This window comes from Schistocerca americana, chromosome 3 (genome assembly GCF_021461395.2).
Source record: "Schistocerca americana isolate TAMUIC-IGC-003095 chromosome 3, iqSchAmer2.1, whole genome shotgun sequence".
NCBI classification, from domain to species: Eukaryota; Metazoa; Arthropoda; class Insecta; order Orthoptera; family Acrididae; genus Schistocerca; species Schistocerca americana.
This window is the reverse complement of record NC_060121.1, coordinates 943,304,456-943,327,222: the sequence shown is the minus strand read 5'-3', so window position 1 is coordinate 943,327,222 and position 22,767 is coordinate 943,304,456. Positions and strand designations below refer to the sequence as shown.

The following is a 22,767-nucleotide window of genomic DNA, read 5'->3' as shown; positions in this document are numbered from 1 at the left end:
GGACAGATCGCAACAGTTGGCGTGGAGACTCCGTACCTGTTCACAGCGGCGGGCGTAACAGCAGCGACGCTGGTGAATGTAATCTCCGTGAGACGATAACGAGGCGAATATTCAGCCAGTCGTAAAATATTCACATTTAGCTCACAATTTCTCTTGCGGTAATATACAGCACAAAAGCATACACAGTCTGCACGTGCCCACGCCAACAAACCTCCACCCGCAACTTCCCGTGCGCGGTTGGCTTGGTAACATCCACGGTACTCGTACTCGGAATGTCGATGATATTAGTAAATGGTTCATCTACTCCTTCCGTGGTGGGCAGGTGCGTCGATTATCTCGATATAATATCATTCAGCATGAGTGTGACCATTTAGAAACGACTTCTCAGAGACACAAAACATTAATACATCCAGGAATTCTTTAGATGTAACTCCTTGTCGAACAGTTATATGTGCGCTTTCTGAAGGAGCAAGGTATCTTTATGAGCTGCAGGCAGCTACATTGCCATTTGCGTTCAGGTACTGCTCGTGGGGACACGCGCAGAGGCTGTGGTCCGAAACAACGTAACAGTGTACGAAGACGCAAGGCCCGAATGACGAAATAATAGGATCGAACCTTCCCTCGACAACAGGATTCTTAAGAGACGTAGCACATGCTCGATAAGCAACAGGATAAGAGAGGAAAGTGACAGTGTCCTTTCAAAGGAAACATTTGGGCATTCACCTTAACTGATTTTGGAAAACCACGGAAAATGCAAATTTGGATACCCAGGCGGAGATGTGAGTCCAGTGTCTCACCACAGCGCCAACCGCTCAGCCCCAGGTCCTTACTCCCTGTCAATCTCCGTTGAGGTCGTTTGCCAGTTCCCTCAGAGTCAGATTTAGGTTTTTTTCACGCGCTTTCCCTGAATCGCTTTAGGCAAATTTCAGAATGGTTCCTTCAAATATGACACGGCGAAATTCTCCCCAAATCCGAGCTTGCGTTCTGCCCCTAATAATTTCTTACTTTTTGGTACGCACGTACTAGAATACTCGTGTTGACAAGACTTCCTCCTCTGAGTCTAGCGTGTCACAATTAAGAAAATCACACCGCAAATTTCTGCTGCCAGTCTGCGCCCGTTACCGGCAAGAAGGGGTCTGGTGGTCCACCTGCAACTTAGGGATGAACGTCTCCAGTTCTATCCATAGGCTTGATCTTGGCTTGAAAGAGTTTCCGGATGCTTCAGAATATCGCGATGTGTTTGGGCTTACATCTTAACAGACTACATTTTGAAAAAAATGTGCTCATATCATAATGAATTACCATAGACGCTCTATTGCAGTTAAAGAGTGGGCAGCTCGTATTCCCATTCGATATGTACAGCTACTGCGTCATTAGGCTAATAATTTTTGGTTACCACGTTACGGCGCGGGTCCGTAAGATCGCGTATCAGAAAACCTTTTTGAGCTGGTGGCTTCTCACTCTTATCCCTCACTTCCGGTTTCGCCTGTACTGCAAGACAGGCAACAGCAGTGAAGGCAGTGATCATGTTTGATGTCGTGTCTCGAGAAGAAAATGCTACTAGTGGTAGAATTGAGGTTTCACTTTCCTGAAGATGCATGTAAGTGTGTTTATTTTTACCGGTCAAACTATGCGCGTCCTTGTCAGGCTTCTACAAAGTATGTCATAACATTAAGGTGAGCTCCTCTATCGTAGTAATCTATCCACGCAAACAACAGCAAACTTCTTCAGCGTTCACAGTGGTCAAAGACAATCTGCTTCTGTGTTTTATCGCCTCTTTAGTACAGATGAATTCTATTTCTAAAAAACTATTTTTCAGCTGCGAACAAAAGCAAACAACTCTGGACCGCTGGACCTCAAACGTCTCGGGAAAAATCGTCGCTGACATCTGAGATAACGTTCCATGGCGCGGACGTCTGAGACGCATATTAAAGTAGACTCACTGCCCCAGTAAGAATAAAAATCGAACGTTTTCTGGACATAACGCTTCGCGGCCAGAGACTTGTAAAAGGTTGACTAGCGTCAATAGATGCATCAAGCCAAGGATTGACTAGCGTCAAGAGATGCATCAAGCCAGTCTTCTGACCGTAGACCACAACAACTACAAGAACAACGAATGGTTGTTCACAACCTCTAGTCACCCCCGGTAATTGTAGGGTCTGATTTTGCTGCACGTCCTCGTGTTACTGCTGGCGGTGGCGTTCAGCTACAGCTGGGAAATGTGAGGTTCGGCTTTTCTGACGTGTGAGTTGGGCGCGGTGTGCTGACACGCACGAGGCGAAGCTTTGCTGGGTAGCCTGAGGGCCCGCCTCGCCGCTGCCTGGAGCAGCACGCTAGTCAGAGGTGGGAGGCAGGCTGTTTGCTCCTGTGTGTCGCACAGGCGTGCGGCTACGGCCGCGAGCTTTCAGCCTAATGAGCGCCGGGCTCCGTCACGCAGCTCAGCCCTGGGCCAGTGCGCTACGCTACACGCACTACACGTCAAGCACCAGCCAACCTGTTACAAATCTCTAGGATTTTCTCCCTCAGACTAATAACCAGCATCTTCGCAAATACAGGGTGTAATAGGTACAATGTAGATATCCCTGTTGGTCACTGAGGAAGGTATACTGACAACATTACATCAGTAATACGTCAGCTCCAGACTAATAATTATGGTTGTTACAAGTCGTAAGTTTTGTTGTTTGGTTAGTACAGTACAGTACCGTCAAACCGAACTAATTGGCACCGGACCTTGTTTGGATTACCGATTTGTTCGGATTAGCCGGAATTACGGAGACGAGTTTTTCGAATGAAGTGTACCAAGCAGATAAGTAGGTGCACCATGGTAACAAATGGGAACAAGTGTGGGAACAATGACTCACTCTCACTTCCTGCCCTTGTAGTTGTGCATTGTTGAGGCCTTTGTAGTGCCTGAGGCTCGCAAAGCGCTTGGTTATGATAGTTATAGATCGCTGGCAAGCGTAACAGCTGTATTGAATTCCTTCAGGTATAGTGGTGTACGGGCAACGGCCTTGCCGCAGTGGATACACCGTTTCCCGTCAGATCACCGTAGTTAAGCGCTGTCGGGTGTGGCCGGCACTTGGATGGGTGACCATCCGGGCCGCCAAGCGCTGTTGCCATTTTTCGGGGTGCACTCAGCCTCGTGATGCCAATTGAGGAGCTACTCGACCGAATAGTAGCGGCTCCGGTCAAAGAAAACCATCATAACGACCGGGAGAGCGGTGTGCTGACCACACGCCCCTCCTATCCGCATCCTCATCCGAGGATGACACGGCGGTCGGATGGTCTCGGTGGGCCGCTAGTGGCCTGAAGACGGAGTGCTATAGTGGTGTACGTATTTTCGTCATGAGTAAACGGAAATGTACAACGTTAACACTCAAAGAAAAACTGAATGCTTTGAAGCGGATAGACAATGGTGAGAATGTAGGTAAACTGGCAACGGAACTGGGTGTTGGTAAAGCAATCATTTGTGATTGGAAGAAGAACCGAGTGAAGCTTGAACAGTCCTGTGCAACGTCTTCGGGAAAAACACTCGAAATTTTGCTGACTTTGAAACTGTCCCAGTACGATAAAGTGGATGAAGCTCTTTTCCTTTGGTTTGCGCAGGAAAGGGAAAGGCGAACTCCTTTGAGTGGAGCACTGGTTCAGGAGAAGGCTGTTTACCTGAACAAGTTAATGAATGGTGATGGTCTTTTAGTGCGAGTACGGGTTCAGATTCAAAAAACGTCATGGAATCCGTCTGCTAACAATTACTGGAGAGAAGCTTTCTTCTGACCGTGATGCAGCGAAGGAATACTTGGGTGAGTTTGAAAAAATGATAAGAAAGGGAAAGCATTCTCCCCAACAAATTCATAACGCTGACGAGACTGGCCTTAATTTTACGGCATTGACAACAAAAAGCCTGGCATCAAAAGCAGAAGACCATGCTCCTGGTTTTAAAATGTGCAAAGATCGTGTGACTTTATTAGCGTGCAGCAACGCTGCTGGTAATGACAAGCTGCCTTTAATGCTGATCGGCAAATCTGCTAGGCCCAGAGCTTTTAATAATTGCAACATGAAGTCCCTGCCCGTATATTACAGCAACCAGAAAAAAGCATGGGTCGATGGTAAGCTGTTCAAAGAATGATACCACGGCCAGTTTGTTCCCCCTGTTCGACGGTTTTCTAAGAAAGATCATTTGTCTTCCCGTGCAATCCTTTTGACTGGTAACGCGCCATCTCATCCCAGCACTGAAGACTTATTTGATGGAGAAATTGTGGCGAAGTTTTTGCCGGCGAATGTTACACCACTTCTACAATCGATGGATCAGGGCGTACTGCAAAGATTAAAACTAATTTACAGAAAACAATTTTTAAGAATGCTGATCCACGATGATATCATTCCTTTAGTGGATAACATAAAAGACCAATGTGTTGGATGATGTTTATTGGGCCGCTGAGGCATGGCAGAATATTTTAGAAAATACTCTGAAAAAATCGTGGAGAAAACTGTGGACATATCTTGAATTGCAGGACAACCTGGTTGAAAATGAAGAGGAAAATCTACTACAAATGATACAGACAATCCCTGTATGTGGAGAAGCTAGTGAAGGAGACGTAGATGAGTGGATGGCAGCGGATGGGGCATGTGTGGAGAACCATACTGACGCTGATTTAGTTGCTGCTCTGACTCAAGAACAGGAATAAGTGGACTGCTGTGACGGAAGTGAAGTGACAATGAGCCTGAAAGCGACAAAGGAGAGCTAGTGTCACACAGTGACGCAGCAGAAGCCCCTGACCTCGCGTTACGCTATTTGGAGGAACAGCTCACTGCTACACCTGCTGATTTGATATTTATAAGACGGTGGCGCAACTATGCGTCATATAACAGACTGTCTTCATTACGCCAAAAAACAATGACTGAGTTTTTGTCATCTAAAAAGAAGGGATAAAATGTCCGCTGTATTTCAGTAAGTTTGAAAGCTTTTCTTTGATTGTTACGCATTGTTTAAACCTAATGTTTTCTTGCCAATTTTTCTAATACATATTTACTGCACTTTGTAAATTAAAATAGTGTGTATGTACAACAGTTTACCGCACAGTTTTCCATACTTAGACTAACATTTTTCATGTTCGGGTTAACCGAACGTTCGGATTACTGGGGTTCGGATTAGCGGGACTGCTGTACCTCCAAGTACATGTGGCAAGAGCTCACTACTAATGCTGATTTTCCCCTTGGCAGCAAATCAGGTGTTGAAGTGTGGACACGTTGACGCAAGACGGTTAGTTTATACTGACAGGCGTAGTCCACATGGTGGTGCGGTACGACTGTGCAGAAAACATCATGTCGTAAAGTTTGTGGGAAGACTGTTCGACAAAGAGAGAGAAAAAAAACAATCAACACACTGATACTTATATAAATATCTGCACCAATACCCGTTACACCCTGTATGCGACTGGCTCGATGAAAATTCTCCTAATAGAAACCAGTATGTTATACTAGACGACGAATATTTCACAGTATCGAAAGTAACAATGGGTATGACTCAAAGGAGCGTAATAGAAACTCTAATGTTTCAGCACGTATAAACCATTCATCAAATAGTATCTGCAGGACTTTCTAGCGTTCTCAACACATACAGGGTGTTCGGAAACTTCCATTACAAACTTCTAGGACACGTAGAGGGGAGAGAGTACATAATATTTTGAACAGCAACACATGTCCGGAAACGTACCGTTTACGTTCTGTAACGGTTTCAAGCAGATATGTGACGCGTCCACGTCTGCTGAGCCAAAGAGAAAAGTCTCAGAGCTGCTTGCCTTGGTATGCAATTGCGTAGACAGGATGGTGTGTACTACTTCATGTGGGATCGTATGCAAAGTTTAGTTTTCGAGATTCGTGTAGAGACAGAGGAAGATCTGTTGGCACGAGTTCTGTCCGCTGCACTAGAAATGAAGAGGGGCCAGATGAGACGTTATTATTTTGTTCTGGAATAATGTAAACACGTAGGTTTTAAGCGTTAATAGAAACGAATGTGCTTAAGAGATAAATGTATGTTATTTACGTTTTCTTCCGAATTGTTACCTAATAATTGTACTGCGTTACGCCTAATTCAATTCCTCAAGCAGAAGCGGATGAGCTAAACATCTGAATTGAAACCGTCGTAGCCGGCCGGAGTGGCCGAGCGGTTCTAGGCGCTACAGTCTGGAACCGCGCGACCGCAAGTTCGAATCCTGTCTCGGGTATGGATGTGTGCGATGTCCTTAGGTTAGTTAGGTTTATGTAGTTCTAAGTTCTAGGGGACTGATGACCTCATAAGTTAAGTCCCATAGTGCTCAGAGCCATTTGAACCATTTTTGAAACCGTCGTAGAAAGGAAACGGTACATTTCCGGACGTAAGTTTCTACTCAAAATATTACGTACTCACTCTCCTCTACAAGCCCTAGAAGTTTGTAACAGGAATTACCCAACACCCTGTACAAGCGATTTATCTGCAGGACTACAAGATTTCTCCGCTGACGATGCTCTTCTCTATAGAAAAATATCGTCGTTGGACGACTGTAAGAAAATACGGAAATACCTCGACAAAGTTTCTACTTTGAGTAATGAATGACAGCTCTTTTCAGAATGTGAATAACTGTCAGATAACGCCTATAACAGAGAGAAAGAACTCGGATCTATCCGATACACGACTAGTGGGGAACACCCTGTGTCAGTCACATCGTATAAGTATTTAGGGATATTGCCAAGAAGCGATATGAAATTGGATGTTCACGTAAAATCACTACTGGGGTACTCTAATGAAATACTTATACTTATTCGAAGGGTTTTGGAAAATGCAGTGCTTCTGTGAAGAAAATCGCAAACAAGACGCTAGTTTGGTCAGTTCTAGAGTAGTGTTCCACTGTTTAGAGTTCTTATCACATAGGCGTGACAGCAGACACCGGGTGAATTCAGAGATTTTTCTCCCCGCTCAGAGACTGGGTGTTGTGTTGTCCCTACGATCATATCGTCATAACCGATTTGTCAATTTTGAGATTGCTGTATGGGCATGTGCTGAACAGCTATATGTCACAGATGTGTTGGATCTCATTCCTTATACTTCATTGAATTTCAGTAAGATGTCACAACAATGCGTGGCTGAAGGTCTTTAATGTTTTGCTCAATTAATAATAACAGTAAAACACAGAAACTTTATCAGTGCACGTTAAATTTCAACATTCTCAGCTGTGAAGCAGCAATAGTAATTTAGCTTATCAATGTAGCGTTAGTGAAACAAATGCTTAATGGATTTCGTTCACACACAAAAAGACCAGTGGAAAAATGCTCCTATCGGAGACAAAGAACGCGAATATGTTCCTGTTTATTTAAAACACTTTGACTGAAAAGTGGGGTACCAGCTGCGTCATTCTACCTTCCTCCCCACCTTCACAAATTTTCCCAAAACTTTAGGCATGCGAAAATATTCCTGCTTTTTTTTAACGTGCAACTCAGCTCAAACTCCCACAAACACCCCGAACTGTAACTCACTCACACCCACTAGGCCATCGCTATAAGTTCCTCATACCCATCCACTGCCAGTTGCCCTTTCTCACTCATTCAGCCCAACTCATTGCCATTATCTCGTTGTCTCTGTCATTGGCTCCTCCGTCACAGCCACAATCGTCTTCGTTCTGTCCAACAGTCCCCTCTCACGGTCACTCTCACTGTTTTGCTCTCTCTCACGGCTACTGTCTCATTCATTCCTTCCCACTGCTGCTGTGTCTTCTCACTGTCCCTTCTCTCTCTCTCTCTCTCTCTCTCTCTCTCTCTCTCTCTCTCGTTGCCATTTCATGCATGTCTCTCATTATTACTAGCTCTCATCCACTTCCTCTTGCTCCTTTTTCTTCCCCTCGGGCACTGTCTCCTACCACTGTTTTGTCACTATCAACTATGTTGCAGTGCCACTGTATCCATCTCTTTCTCTCGCACTGCTATTGTCTCCTTCGCTCTTTCTATACCACAATCGTTGTCTACTATTTTTCAATATTTATTACTTTCCCATCTCTTTGCCATTGACACTCTCCTGTTCTTTCTCGGCAAATTAAAAATCTCGAATATGTTTGTATGTGAAAATTTTTGGGAACATTTTTAAAAGTGCTGAGGCAGAATGAGGCAAGTAGTACCACACTTTTCAGTTAAAGTCTTTTACATAAACATGAACATACTCGAAGTTCTTGTGCTCCGGTAGGAGTATTTTTCTACTGGTTGCCTTCTTTACCGTGCTGCAGCGGGGCATATATTGATCAGCAAACTTTATATAACTAGTTCCCACATGATAACAGAGACAGTTTACAGCATTTTTCTCTGTGGTAGAGAACAACGTTTTCATCTCATACCGGATTTTACTTACGTATTTGACGTTTACGAGTAGGGTAACTTTGGACCTCAGTATCTCTGAAGCACATAAAGATATGAAGAACATTTTCGAGTTTGTTGGAGATCGGGATTTAGGAATACGTCGTAAAAATTAAACCATTTAGTGTGCATAGCCGTCTCGGAACCGAGGCTGGGTTTTGGGACCCAAAAACAAGTATTTGGGGTGTTTCTCGATTACGGATAAATATTTTTAAAAATGGGGAGATGGATCTTCTAGATAAATGCCTACAGAATATACCGTTAAAATTTGGGCAATCTGCTGTGGTTATGTACTCATATTATGAGTATATTTAGATTTCGCCTCATACCTGATCCTACGTGTAGAAGTAGGGTAATTTTGAACCTTTGTATCTTGGGAAAGGATAAAGAAACCAAGAAATTGTTATGTTTGTTCGAGATGGGGATCTCAGGAACATATTGCGAAAACTGCAGCCATTGGCTGTGTATAGCCGTCTTGAAATCCTCGGCTACATTTTGGTCCGCTGGTGACGTCAAAATATAGTAAAAACGCCCCTTTTTGGGGCTTTCGCGAGGAACCGCCCATTAACTAATGGCATCTCCATAAGTCCCATCAAGTCCACCGTATATCACATCAAACGCAAAAAGGGCCAACCGATTTGCTCCTTTTGCCTAAGTAGGACGAAGAGTGTAATATTTATATTTTGAACCTTTAATGTAGAATAGTGACTCTAAGAGGATCCGTGTGTTGGCTGTACAAATGGTCTGTAACCCAAAGTCTATCCAGAACACTCGACCCTACCATTTTATCACCAATAGAACCCAAGGTATGAGCACCGGAATGCCTGTTCGAGTTCGAAGTGATGAATCCATGCTTCACCGCCTGTGACGACATTCGACAAAAAAATGGCACGATCAGCCTCGTAACGCTTAAGTAGATCTGCACAGATTGTCCTTGGTTGCTCTTTATGGTCTCCTCTTAGTCGGCAAGGAACCGAGTGGGCACACACGTTTGAATATCCCAACTGGTGGACGAGTGCGTCTGCAATACCAACAGCAATGTCCAGTTGTGCAGCGACGTGTTTGACTGCAATCCGTCAGTCACCTCCAATGAGAGTTCCCGCGCGTTCCAACACTGCAGCAGCCTCAGCTGTGTGTGCGGCCGGCCGGGACGCGGGAGATCGGACAGTTTGCGCGTCCTTGTTGTGATAGTTACAGAGGCCTCGTTCAGCGACTCGCCGCGCTTTTGTTCAATGCCAGGTCTGCAAGCGCCTACGAACATCTGCGTTGATCTGGTTTTCTGCCAAAAGAAACTCGATGACAGCTCGCTACCTGGAATGCACCTTCGTTACAGTCGCTATTTTGATGGCTACGAATAGCGCTGCCACCTATTGGAAGTTTATGAAACTGTAGGAGCTGAAGCGGGTCTATTCAATGAAACTTCCTGGCAGATTAAAACTGTGTGCCGGACCGAGACTCGAACTCGGGACCTTTGCCTTTCACGGGCAAGTGCTCTACCAACTGAGCTACCCAAGCACGACTCACGCCCCGTCCTCACAGCTTGACTTCCGCCAGTACCTCGTCTTCTACTTTCCAAACTTCACAGAAGCTCTCAAAAATGTTCAAATGTGTGTGAAATCTTATGGGACTTAACTCCTAAGGTCATCAGTCCCTAAGCTTACACACTACTTAACCTAAATTATCCTAATGACAAACACAGAGAGGGAAGACTCGAACCTCCACCGGGACCAGCCGCACCGCAGCTCTCCTGCGAACCTTGCAGAACTAGCACTTCTGGAAGAAAGGATATTGCGGAGGGATGGCCTAAGGGATGTTTCCAGAATGAGATTTTCACTCTGCAGCGGAGTGTGCGCTCATATGAAACTTCCTGACAAATCTCATTCTGGAAACATCCCCTAGGCTGTGGCTAAGCCATGTCTCCGCAATATCCTTTCCTCCAGGAGTGCTAGTTCTGCAAGGTTCGCAGAAGAGCTTCTGTGAAGTTTGGAAAGTAGGAGACGAGGTACTGGTGGAAGTAAAGCTGTGAGGACGGGGCGTGAGTCGTGCTTGGGTGGCTCAGTTGGTAGAGCACTTGCCCGCGAAAGGCAAAGGTCCCGAGTTCGAGTCTCGGTCCGGCACGCAGTTTTAATCAGCCAGGAAGTTTCGTATCAGCGCACACTTCGCTGCAGAGTGAAAATCTCATTCTGGGTCTATTCAATGATGTCCTGTAACAGAGTTCGCATTTTTTTCAACCGAAATTGGCTGAGGAAAGAAATGCGCAGCATTTTTTACTGAACGTCGGTCGTACGTATGGTCCAACACTGTACCACGGTGATTTTTCCGGGTGTTTCCGAGGCGATGTGAAGTTGGCAGTACGCACCCTAGGCTGCCGTCAGAGCGACAAGAGTCGTCTGATCGCCCACCGATTGACAAAAAAGCCCATACTGAGTGCGAGTTGTTTAGTTTGGTGAAGCTCGAGATGAGTCATTGCCCAGTGATGGTTACAGTGGCGCACTAGCAGCGAGGTAGTCTACTTTATCCGCAGGTGTACGTATTTCCTCCTGGCGTGCGAGTCGCTCGTTACGGCAGTGAGGTGTTCTAGCAGGGAGACAACGTCTGCAGATGCTGCCGCCGCCACGCCTGCTACTGGCGGTGCAGCCAATCAATAGCGACGCCTGCCCTGCGTCACACCACGGGGGGAGCGATGGCATGTACGCCGGGCCGCCCGCGCTCGCCGCCGCGTCTCGCGCTATCTCATTCTGCTACACCGGGAGGTCCCACACACAGGAAAGCGTCACGTTCTGAGCAACGGTTGCGTGACAGTGACGTAAGCGAGTGTTCGTGATTTCTTTACGGAATCACATGCGACTTAACTTTCTTGGGATAATGTACGACCGAGTTCGTTACAACTTGGATCGTAGAAGTTTCGGGGTCGAGCCGTACACAATTTGCTTTACTCCTTGCTATGGCAGCGCCTTGTCAATCGACTACACTGATGACTCTGCGGTCAGAGGTTTGAGGGCACAAACGTAAAGCCATCAAAAGCCTACTTAACATAAAAGATCAGGGAACTCATAGTAATAACATACGCTACACTTCAGATTTACGTTTTACGTAACTGATATACTCAAGCAAGATTTAGCTTCGTGCTCACTAGTGGTCCTTAACCCCACACTCTGATTCGTAAAGTCAATCCCACGTATAACGAAATACGGCCCCATACTCCGATAGCCGAAGTAACTTTCACAATTCTCTACACATAAACTCTCATCTGACAGCACTCGCTATCGCGAAATACACCCATCTCCGATAGTCGTAACCAAACATCCACTCTTGCATCAGTAAAACGATGGCCGTAACACAATTTCCTTGCATTTTGCAGCAGCTCCCAAGAGCATATCTCCCACCACAATGCCCACCGACTTCACCTAGCTTTGCCCAATTGTATCTCAAGTAGCTCCGCACCACATAACGCACTTCTTACAACGCTTTGACATATCTTGTGCAGTTGAAATAGAATGAAAATGACCTGGAAATGTGAATGTAAGTGGAGCATCATTTCTACACTGATAATTCAACAATTAATTCACATGTGTTAAATGAAGCATCTGATACTGTGTCTACTGTCGCTAATTACTATACCTTTGGACATAGATGTGCGTCTATCGAACTTTCAATCAAAAACTATCAAATACTTTCCTGCCGTTATGTAGGCAGGAGTGACAGCACCAGCAGTCGACCAATGGTGTAAACGCCCAGAAGATGACCCCTACGTCGGGTTGAAACCGGTTGGCGGTATAATAATAATAAATGCGATTAAGAGTGTTTTTGAATAATTGATTAATCATACCAATCGCTGCTTCATCTCCACAGCCATGCTGTCCAAAAACATGGACGTAGCTAAGGACATTTTAATTATTAAGAAATATGGGCTCTGTTGTAGCGCCCTTCGGCTTCTGTGTAGGATCGAAACACAGGGGTCACTAAAATGTTTTGATCGAGCTTACCCACTATCTATGACAAGGAACCCCTCATATTGCCCATTTAAAAATTGTGCAGCAACTGTAACATTGTCCCAAAAGCGGGCAATACGTGGAACCCGGCCAAAGGCTTACTACGTTCAAAATCTTCATATTGGCATCATAGATGATATGTGTATTCATAGAAAAGAAATTCTTGAGATCTATGTATACTTCTGCTTGTGCTCCAGAAGGGCAATATATATATATATATATATATATATATATATATATATATATATATATATATATATATATGATTTCTGAGTGTTAAATACAAAATTATATGGATTACTTGGACTACAAGGAATATAAGGAAATGGAGGAAGAAGTAGACATCCCAAGAATGAGGGCTTTAATGGAGAGAAGAGGACCCATTTGCGATGTACAGCTACAGTGATTTCAAAAAGCGGTTTGGTTTCGTATGGAACCTGTCGAATCGCTGCTTGGTGTACTGGAGCCGTTACTACTGCATAATTCTGACAGGAAGCGTGCTTTGTCTCCTACGCTGCAACTTCTTTGTGGACTGCCAATCTTTCGCACTGCTGCTATTCACATTGTAGGAGGGGATCTCATCAACATCCATCGTACTACGGCTGAAAGAGCTTTAAACAGTGTGACAAACATTTTAACTGCCTTATTACCATTGTTTGTGTCCATGCCACAGAACCAAGAAACTGTATAGAGGAACCAAAGGGAATTATACCGAAACTGGTGGATTCCGGTATGTCATACAGACCATATTTTGTGACTATATATATAGTAGGATGGATCCCCTCCTACAATGTGAAAAGCAGCAGTGCGAAAGATTGGCAGTCCACAAAGAAGTTGCAGCCTAGGAGACAAAGCACGCTTCCTGTCAGAATTACGCAGTAGTAACGGCTCCAGCACACCAATTCTTCCTCCATTTCCGCATATTCTTTTTAGTCCAAGTAATCCATAAAAGTTTGTATTTAACACTCAGAAAACATAGAACACATCTTACTCTCTAACTTTACCCCTACTACCGCTTAGGAGTAAATTTTGACCTTATTTCCTCCTTAAATTACTAACGTAGTACTGCAATCTCTGACAGTGCTCTCAATAAGCTATGGAGTAAATAAATTTACTTCAGGAGTAAATTTACTCCTTAGAGTTCACTCCTTTAGTGCAATACTCTCGACTTGGAGTCGCTGATTTCCTTCTCTCTTGGTAACTTACTACTTTAGTTTAACTTAGTATTGGTTGGTGCTCGCCACCGCAGTACTACTAACAAGGGAACCTCCCCATCACACCCCCTTCAGATTTAGTTATAAGTTGGAACAGTGGATAGGCCTTGAAAAACTGAACACAGATCAATCGAGAAAACAGGAAGAAGTTGTGCGGAACTATGAAAAAAATTAGCAAAATATACAAACTGAGTAGTCCGTGAGCAACATAGGCAACAACATGGACGACGGAAGTTCAGAAGCGCCGTGGTCCCGTGGTTAGCGTGAGCAGCTGCGGAACCAGAGGTCCTTGGTTCGAGTCCTCCCTCGAGTGAAAAATTTACTTTCTTTACTTTCGCAAAATTATGATCTGTCCGTTCGTTCACTGACGTCTCTGTTCACTGTAATAAGTTTAGTGTCTGTGTTTTGCGACCGCACCGCAAAACCGTGCGATTAGTAGACGAAAGGACGTGCCTCTCCAATGGGAACCGAGAACATTTGATCGCGAGGTCATAGGTCAACCGATTCCTCCACAGCAAAACACGTCTGATATATTCTATACGATACTGGTGACTGCATGTGCGTCATATGACAGTAATATGTTGTCGACCCACCTAAGTTGTACACTTGGCGAATGGGTAAAAAGATTCTTCTACCTTGCCCGATTTAGGTTTTCTTGTGGATGTGATTATCACTCCCAAAAAAGTGATCGCATCGGACGGACAGACGGACAGATATAATTGTCTGAAAACAAAAAATTAAAATTTTCGCTCGAGGGAAGACTTGAACCAAGGACCTCTCGTTTCACATCAGCTCACGCTAACCACGGGACCACGACGTTCCTACGCTCGGACTCTCCTTGATATTGCTTATCTCACACGGACTACTCAGTTTGTGTATTTTGCTTATTTTTTTCATAGTTCCACATAACTTCTTCCTGTTTTCTCGATTGATCTGTGTTCAGTTTTTCAAGGCCTATCCACTCTGCTAACTTATAACTAAATCTGAAGGGGGTGCGATGGGGAGGTTCCCTTGTAAGATACTTTGTATTTATACGTTTTTGTGCTCCGACAGGGGAATTTTTGCTCTGATAAGGACTGTTTATAATTCTCTTAGACGAAATGATGAGGTCAACATAAACACCCATTCCCTGAGCGAAGAAAATCTCAGACCAGGCCGGGAATCAAACCCGGGTCTCCGCGATCTTGAGAGACAGACGCTAACCGCTAGACCACAAGCTGCCAAATCTTTGTTTATAGCACCCGTAATTAATATTCGTAAATGTAGTGAGATATGAAATGTATGCCTAGGATAACCGTTCCTGCCAGTACTAGCGATGCCCTACTGATTAGGGTTCCAGCGTCAGGAATTAATCTCGCGTATCGAGCAGCTTAACTAGGGACCAGTCTGGCTCACTAGCGGGGTGAGTAACTCTGCACGCCACCGTGCACGTCACACAGGGGGAGAAGGCCGTGGCGGCACGGCTTCTGCTCTCGCCAGCTCCCTACCTGTGGCCGGGCTCGGTGTTCGGCACGGCGGAGTACGGCACGGCCCCGCGCCATGAATAATGCATGTTCATTAGGCGGTGAGCAGCTCTGGCCGGGGGCAGCCATCGCAGGCCGGGCTCCACAGCGCGCCCAACCTCTCGCTGCACTCGCCAAGAACCTAGTCGTTCTTCTGACGGGCCACGTGCAACGTAATCTGCACTACTGACCAGTACAATTGCTGCTCCAAGAAGAAATGCAGATGATAAACGGGTATTCATTGGACAAATATATTATACTAGAACTGACATGTGATCACATTTTCACGCAATTTGGATACATAGATCTTGAGAAATCAGTACCCAGAACAACCACCTCTGGCCGTAATAACGACCTTGATATGCCTGGGCATTGAATCAAACAGAGCGTGGATGGCGTATACAGGTACAGCTGCCCATGCAGCTTCAACACGATACCACAGTTCATCAACAGTAGTGACTGGCGTATTGTGACGAGCCAGTTACTCGGCCACCATTGACCAGACGTTTTCAGTTGGTGAGAGATCTGAAGAATGTGCTGGCCAGGGCAGCAGTCGAACATTTTCTGTATCCACAAAGGCCCCTACAGGACCTGCAACATGCGGTCGTGCATTATCCTGCTGAAATGTAGGGTTTCGTAGGGATCGAATGAAGGGTAGAGCCACGGGTCTTAACACATCTGAAATGTAACGTCCACTGTTCAAAGTGCCGTCAATGCGAACAAGAGGTGACAGAGACGAGTAACCAATGGCACCCCATACCATCAGGCCGGATCATACGCTTCCAATGTGCGCTCACCGCGATGTCGCCAAACACGGATGCGACCATCATGATGCTGTAAACAGAACCTGGATTCATCCGAACAAATTACGTTTTGCCATTCGTGCACCCAGCTTCGTCGTTGAGTACACCACCGCAGGCGCTCCTGTCTGTGATGCAGCGTCAAGGGTAACCGCAGCCATGCTCTCCGAGCTGATAGTCCATGCTGCTGCAAACGTCGTAGAACTGTTGGTGCAGATGGTTGTTGTCTTGCAAACGTCCCCATCTGTTGACTCAGGGATCGAGACGTGGCTGCACGATCCGCTACAGCCATGCGGATAAGATGCCTGTCATCTCGACTGCTAGTGATACGAGGCCGTTGGGATCCAGCACGGCGTTCCGTTTCACCCTCCTGTACCCACCGATTCCATATTCTGCTAACAGTCATTGGTCTCGACCAACGCGAGCAGCAGTGTCGCGCTATGATAAACCGCAATCCCAATGGACTACAATCCGACCTTTATCAGTCGGAAACGTCATGGTACGTATTTCTCCTCCTTACACCAGGCATCACAACAACGTTTCACCAGGCAACGCCGGTGAACTGCTGTTTGTGTATGAGAAATCGGTTGGAAACTTTACTCATGTCAGCACGTTGTAGGTATCGCCACCGGCGCCAACCTTGTGTGAATGCTCTGAAAAGCTAATCATTTGCATATCAGAGCATCTTCTTCCTGTCGGTCAAGTTTCGCGTCTGTAGCACGTCATCTTCGTGGTGTAGCAATTTTAATGGCCAGTAGTGTATATCTAAAGCAATACTCTGCGAACCACCGCGAAGCGCACAACAGAGGCTACGTCCCACCGTAGCAGTTATTAAGGCTTTTTCCTGATCTAGTCACATATCGAGTGCTGAAAAAAGGGTTGTTTAAATGGCACTGTGTGTGCGGTTATTAATCTAATCTTATCCGCACGATCCCCACCGGGGCGATATGTACGCGGTTATAGTACACTGAGGTAAAAGTTATGGGATTGCAATATGCACATATACAGATGGCGGTAGTGTCGCGTACACAAGTTATAAAAGATCAATTCTTTGGAGGAGCTACAACTTGTACTGAGGTGCTTCATGTGGCAACGTTTCCGACGTGATTATGGCCGCACGACGGGATTGACAGACTCCGAGCGCGGAATGGTAGTTGGACATTCCATTTCAGTAATAAGGAGTTGAAAAATCCGAAATCCGGAGTGTGCCGAGAATACCAGGTTTCAGGAATTGCTTCTCATCACGGACAACGCAGTGACCGATGGCCTTCACTTGACGACCGAGAGCAGCCTAGAAGTGTCGGTGCTAGCAGACAAGCAACACTGCGTTAAATTAACAGAACAAATCAACGTGGGACGTACGACGAGCGTATCAGTTAGGACAGTGCAGCTAAATTTGGCACTAATGGGCTAATGAGCTGGTCGTAGCGTTCGAGTGTGGGGCAGACATCACGAAGCCACGGACCTAAGTTGTAGACAAGGCACTGTGCAAGCTGGTGGCTGCATAATGGTGTCGGCTGTGTTTACACGGAATGGACTGGGTCCTCTCATGATTATGTTCAATTACTTGGAGAGCATTTGCAGCCAAACAACGATGTCACCTCACGGTACCACAATTGTTCGCGACTGGTTTGAAGAACATTCTGGACAATTCTAGAGAATGATTTGGGCACATAAATGCGATTGTGACTCACTAACATTATATTCACAGGATACTATGTGAGGTACCCAGTACTGCACTTTTGAACATTTAAAGCAACGTGCCAATCACAGCACCACTTTGAAATCTTATCAATTCCTGACTAAATTTTTGTACAGTTTCGTTCAGACTATATTTCGTTGTATATGACTGTATCATCTGCGAAAAGTCAGAGGTTGCTATTAATATTGTCCGCAAGATCATTAATATGCAACTTGAATAGCAAGGGCCCCAATACACTTCCCTGGGGGTACAACCTAAGTTACTTCGATGACTCTCCATCTAAGATACAAGGGCGGTTTGAAAAGTTCTCGGAATCACCACGAGAGGTCAGCGCTAACGCAACGAGTTGTTCGCGTGATATTCATTGGACTGTTGCCTGTAAACACGTGCCACGTCAGTGCTCTTAGAAGAGAGCTGTGGCGGCGACGTGCCTCTGTTGTTGCTCCCGCGTAGTGATTTGCGACGATGGAAAAAATTCAGATTCGAGTAGTGATTAAGTGCTCCGTAAAGAAAGATATGAAAGCAAAGGACATTCATGCTGATTTCCAGAATACACTGGGGAACTCTTTTCACTCATATTCAACTGTTGCCAAGTGGGCAAATGAATTCAAATTTGGTCGGGAGAGCTTAGATGACCCGCGTAGTGGTCGGCCAAGATGTGTCACTACTCCAGAAATCATTGCAAAAGCGCAAAAAATGGGCACGTAGGATCATCGATTGAATTTGGTGAAATTGCTCACGCTTGCCAGATATCATCTGAAAGGGTATATGACATTTTAACTGAAGAATTAGAAATGAAGAAACTATCTGCAAGATGGGTGCCGCAACTCTTGACGCTGGATCAAAAACGCATGAGAATGGGCATATCGGAACAAAGTTTGACCTATTTTAGGAGAAAATAACTATATTTTTTGCGCCGGTTTGTGACCACAGATGAAACTTGGCTGCACTAGTATACTCCAGAGACAAAACAACAGTCAAAACAATGGAAACATGCTTATTCTCCGCGAGCATAGAAAGCAAAGACAATTTCTTCGGCGGGACAGGTCATGGCATCAGTGTTCTGGGATGCGAGTGGGATTCTGTTTGTAGATTATCTCCCCAATGGGCAAATAATTACTGGAGAATAGAATGCTAACCTCCTGGACAAATTGCAACAAAAGGAAAAAAGGCCAGGTTTAGCAAGGAAGAAAGTCATCTTCCATCAAGACAATGCTTGCCCGCACACATGTGCCGTCGCCATGGCAAAATTACACGGACTAAGGTATCAACAGTTGCCACACCCGCCTTACTGACCTGATATGGCTCCGTCAGACTTCCATCTCTTCCCAAAACTGAAAATTTTTCTTGGTGGACGAAGATTCACTTCAAACGAAGAATTAATAGCCGGAGTTGACAACGATTTTGCAGGCCTGGAGGAAACACTTTTTCGAGATGGGATCAAGGCACTGGAACATCGTTGGACCAAGTGCATTAATCTACAAGAAGAGTACATTGAAAAATAAAAAAAAAGTCTCTTTGATATAAGTACTTTTTTTCTATTCCGTTCCGAGAATTTTTCAAACCACCTTCGTAGTATGCTGGGTCCTCTCTACCAAGAAACTCTCAATCCAGTCCCATGTTTCGTTTGATGCCCCACATAATCGTACTTTTGATAATAAGCGCAGGAGTGGTACTGAGTAAAATGCTTTTCGAAAACCGAGAAATACAGCATCTACCAGACTGCCTTGATCCATGGCTTTTAGGATGTCATAATCGACGAAAGCGCTGGATATTGTTTCATTTCATCGCCAGTCAGTCGCAACACACACGGTTTGTTAATCTTCCTTTTGAGGCACATCGGAAGCACAGTTCTCGAAACTCCATTCAGTTTCCCAATAATACTTTTCCGTTTACTTCTTTTGCTGTCCATCCAGTGTCTTCGTGTGCTCTAAATACAAAAAAATAATTAACTGGTTCTGTAACTTCGCTGATAATATGCCCTAATTTCTTTTCGAAATGTCGATTGTATGTTTTTTGTCGTACATTTATTTTTGGCCTACTATTCAAGCTTGTTCTACTACGTTCTTTCATTCAGTATTGAAGATTACCTACTCTAAAGGCAAACAACCGCAAAATGAAGATCGTTCAGATAAGATGAAGATGCATGAAACGTTTTGCGTCCTAATGCTATACAGGGTGTTGGTTGTTTGGTTCAAATGGTTCAAATCGCTCTGCGCACTATGCGACTTAACTTCTGAGGTCATCAGTCGCCTAGAACTTAAAACTAATTAAACCTAACTAACCTAAGGACATCACACACAGCCATGCCCGAGGCAGGATTCGAACCTGCGACGTAGCGGTCGCTCGGCTCCAGACTGTAGCGCCTAGAACCGGACGGCCACTCCGGCCGGCGTTGGTTGTTTCTCCGTGTCGAGCAGTCTTCCCACAAACACGTCACAAACTTTACGACTTGATGCTTTCTGCAAGGTCTTAACTCACCATTAAGCGGACTACGCCTGTCTGTGTAGATAAACGTTTTGCGTGCACACTTCAACACCCTGCTGCCCAGGGGAAGATAAACATTAAAGGCTTGCCCTTGACATACATACTTGAAGGAACTAACCGATTTGTAAGAGTTATAATTATTATTAGTCTCCAAATGACGTAACTTCTGTACTGTTGTTCAGTCACCAACAGAAATATCTGCACTTATTCCCATTACATCCCTATATTAAAAATTAAAGAAATACTTAAGTCTTCTTCGTTTTCCTTGTTCAAACGCTCTTGAAACGTCATCTGGGACTGCTGAGAATAGTTTTAATGATGCGGAATTTCCTTACCATACCCCTCTTTTAAGTCTAAATTTTTCGGTATCCTAACTAGTCTCATAAAAGCTGTAGCACTTAGCTATTAATCGTAACACTCACATAGTCAGAAGCAATGCTTTGTTTCTCATGGACTATTATTACAAATTCTGTTGAAATCAAGTCTAAAGTATTTCCAAAATGTACGAGTACCAAACGAAGTGGTAATTGATATGTATTGCTCCGTTCTACAGTTTCGTTCAATATTTGCTAATGCATATCACACCATGGGATTTGCAAGTTGTAGTTACGGCTGTAGCGAAAAGGAAATGGAAAGGATCTGTAGCACGTGAATGAACACTACATGGAGCAAGGCAGATATCTGCTACATAAAACGAAATAAGAAAAGACTGAGATGACGACCTAATGGAAGGAGGATACACGGCGCGTAGGATTAACTTCAAAGCAGTATATCTTAATACCGCAATACAAGGAAAACTCTAGAGGAGGCCTTTGTCCTGCAGTCAACTGACATTGCTGATAATGATAAATAAATAAATCAATCGATCTGTCAAATGATCAACCAATCGAATATGTGAAGGTAATTTTCCCAGAAGACAGTGTAGTTCATCCAGGAAAGAAATGAATCACAGAACTCATACGATGAAATGCGGAACGGGTTGCAAAATGGTTCAAATGGCTCTATGCACTATGGGACTTAACATCTGAGGTCATCAGTCCCCTGGACTTAGAACTACTTAAACCTAACCAACCTAAGGACATCACACACATCCATGCCCGAGGCAGGATTCGAACCTGCGACCGTAGCAGCCGCGTGGTTCCGAACTGAAGCGCGTAGAACCGCTGGGCATAAGTTGGGCATACCCCTCCCCCGACCCTCCTCTAGCGTATAAAATTGCGGCTGCCAGCAGTCATTATTTCCGCTCACCACACGCTTCAATCAACAATCCAGTTGGCAATGGTTGAGCAGGCGTGCACCTTCGCAATACAGGAGAGGCGGAAGTTGGAAATTTGTCCATATACGTTTAAGCCACCGACTGAAGAAAAGCACGTTGACCGAATTTTATAACGTAATGAGACGATGACATGTCAAAAGCAAATTTGTCATTCTAGCTAGGGTAGGGTGGAAGGGGCCTCTTTGTCATTAACTCCTATTTTAACAAGACATCCAACTCAAAAAAGAGGTCATTAATATCTCCATTTCCATATATGTTTGGACCTCGTTAGATGCCTTGCAGTGTCGACTGGCATAAGAAATACCTTTCATTACCCCTGGCACACAGCCAGCTGACATGGAGATCTTTAGAGGCAATACGGAGACCACCGATGAAACAGTCTTTTTCTATTTTTCCAAATGGGGATGCGGCCCCCGCATGGCCCCCACTCTCGGACGAGACACGTACCGAGGCGGTCGCTTTGTAGCTTGCAGCGAGTGTCCGCCCCCTCCTTTTGGCAGGGGTGGCGCTGAAGGGATTGCCGCTTCTGTTTGCTGCGCGGATCGTGGCCGACAGTTTGCCCACTCCAAAGTACACAACGCCATTCCGCACGTTCTGTCCCGCCAAAAGCTAACGGCTCTATTTTCCTCGCATGTGACCTTTTTCTGCTCTGCCCCGTTACTCTTGTTTGTGATTATTCATTTCCCATTTCGAAGCAAACTGAAACTTGTATGTACAAAAACAAAAGTAAAATCAATACACAGACCGGCTGAAGGGTGGTCTGGTAAGCCTGCTATTTCCACGACGGAATGGAACATTTTTGTTGTGTCTTCATGGTTGGTAAGCTTGGTTATTCCAAGGATCGTGTAAAGAATTGACCAATGTACAGCGTACAGTTCTTTGTTGACAGTCTTCAGAATTGGTCAGTACGTCGACAACGATACAAAATGGAGAAAACCGAGTTTTATTTGAGGAGTTACACTGCTGCATAAATCAAAACAGAATTGGATGAAGTTCACGCGAACTCTGCACCATCACTGGAGACCATTGAATTTTGGATTAATGAATTTGAACTTGATCAGACAAGCACCGAAGACGATGCACGCTACGGTCGTTCAATTGAGATCACCACAAAGGAAACTTTGTTGCCGGCCGGTATGACCGAGCGGTTCTAGGCGCTACAGTCTGGAACTGCGCGACCGCTACGGTCGCAGGTTCGAATCGTGCCTCAGGCATGGATGTGTGTGATGTCCTTAGGTTAGTTAGGCTTAAGTAGTTCTAAGTTCTAGGGGACTGATGACCTCAGACGTTAAGTCCCATAGTGCACAGAGCCATTTGAATCATTTTTGAAACTTTGTTGACAAGCTTCATGATAAGGTAATGCAACACCGCTGAATAACAATTCGTGATATTATTGAGACTGAAGGCATCTGAACTGA

General features: G+C 45.0%; 1 protein-coding gene and 1 non-coding gene across 2 annotated transcripts in view; both read right to left on the bottom strand.

Moving 5' to 3' along the window:
- The window catches only part of LOC124606562, a 934,387-nt gene that overhangs the window by 50,426 nt on the left and 861,194 nt on the right, over positions 1-22,767 (bottom strand). The window lies entirely within an intron of this gene.
- Positions 9,818-9,892, bottom strand: Trnas-uga. Its single transcript has one exon. It is a non-coding gene; the product is annotated as a tRNA-Ser (tRNA).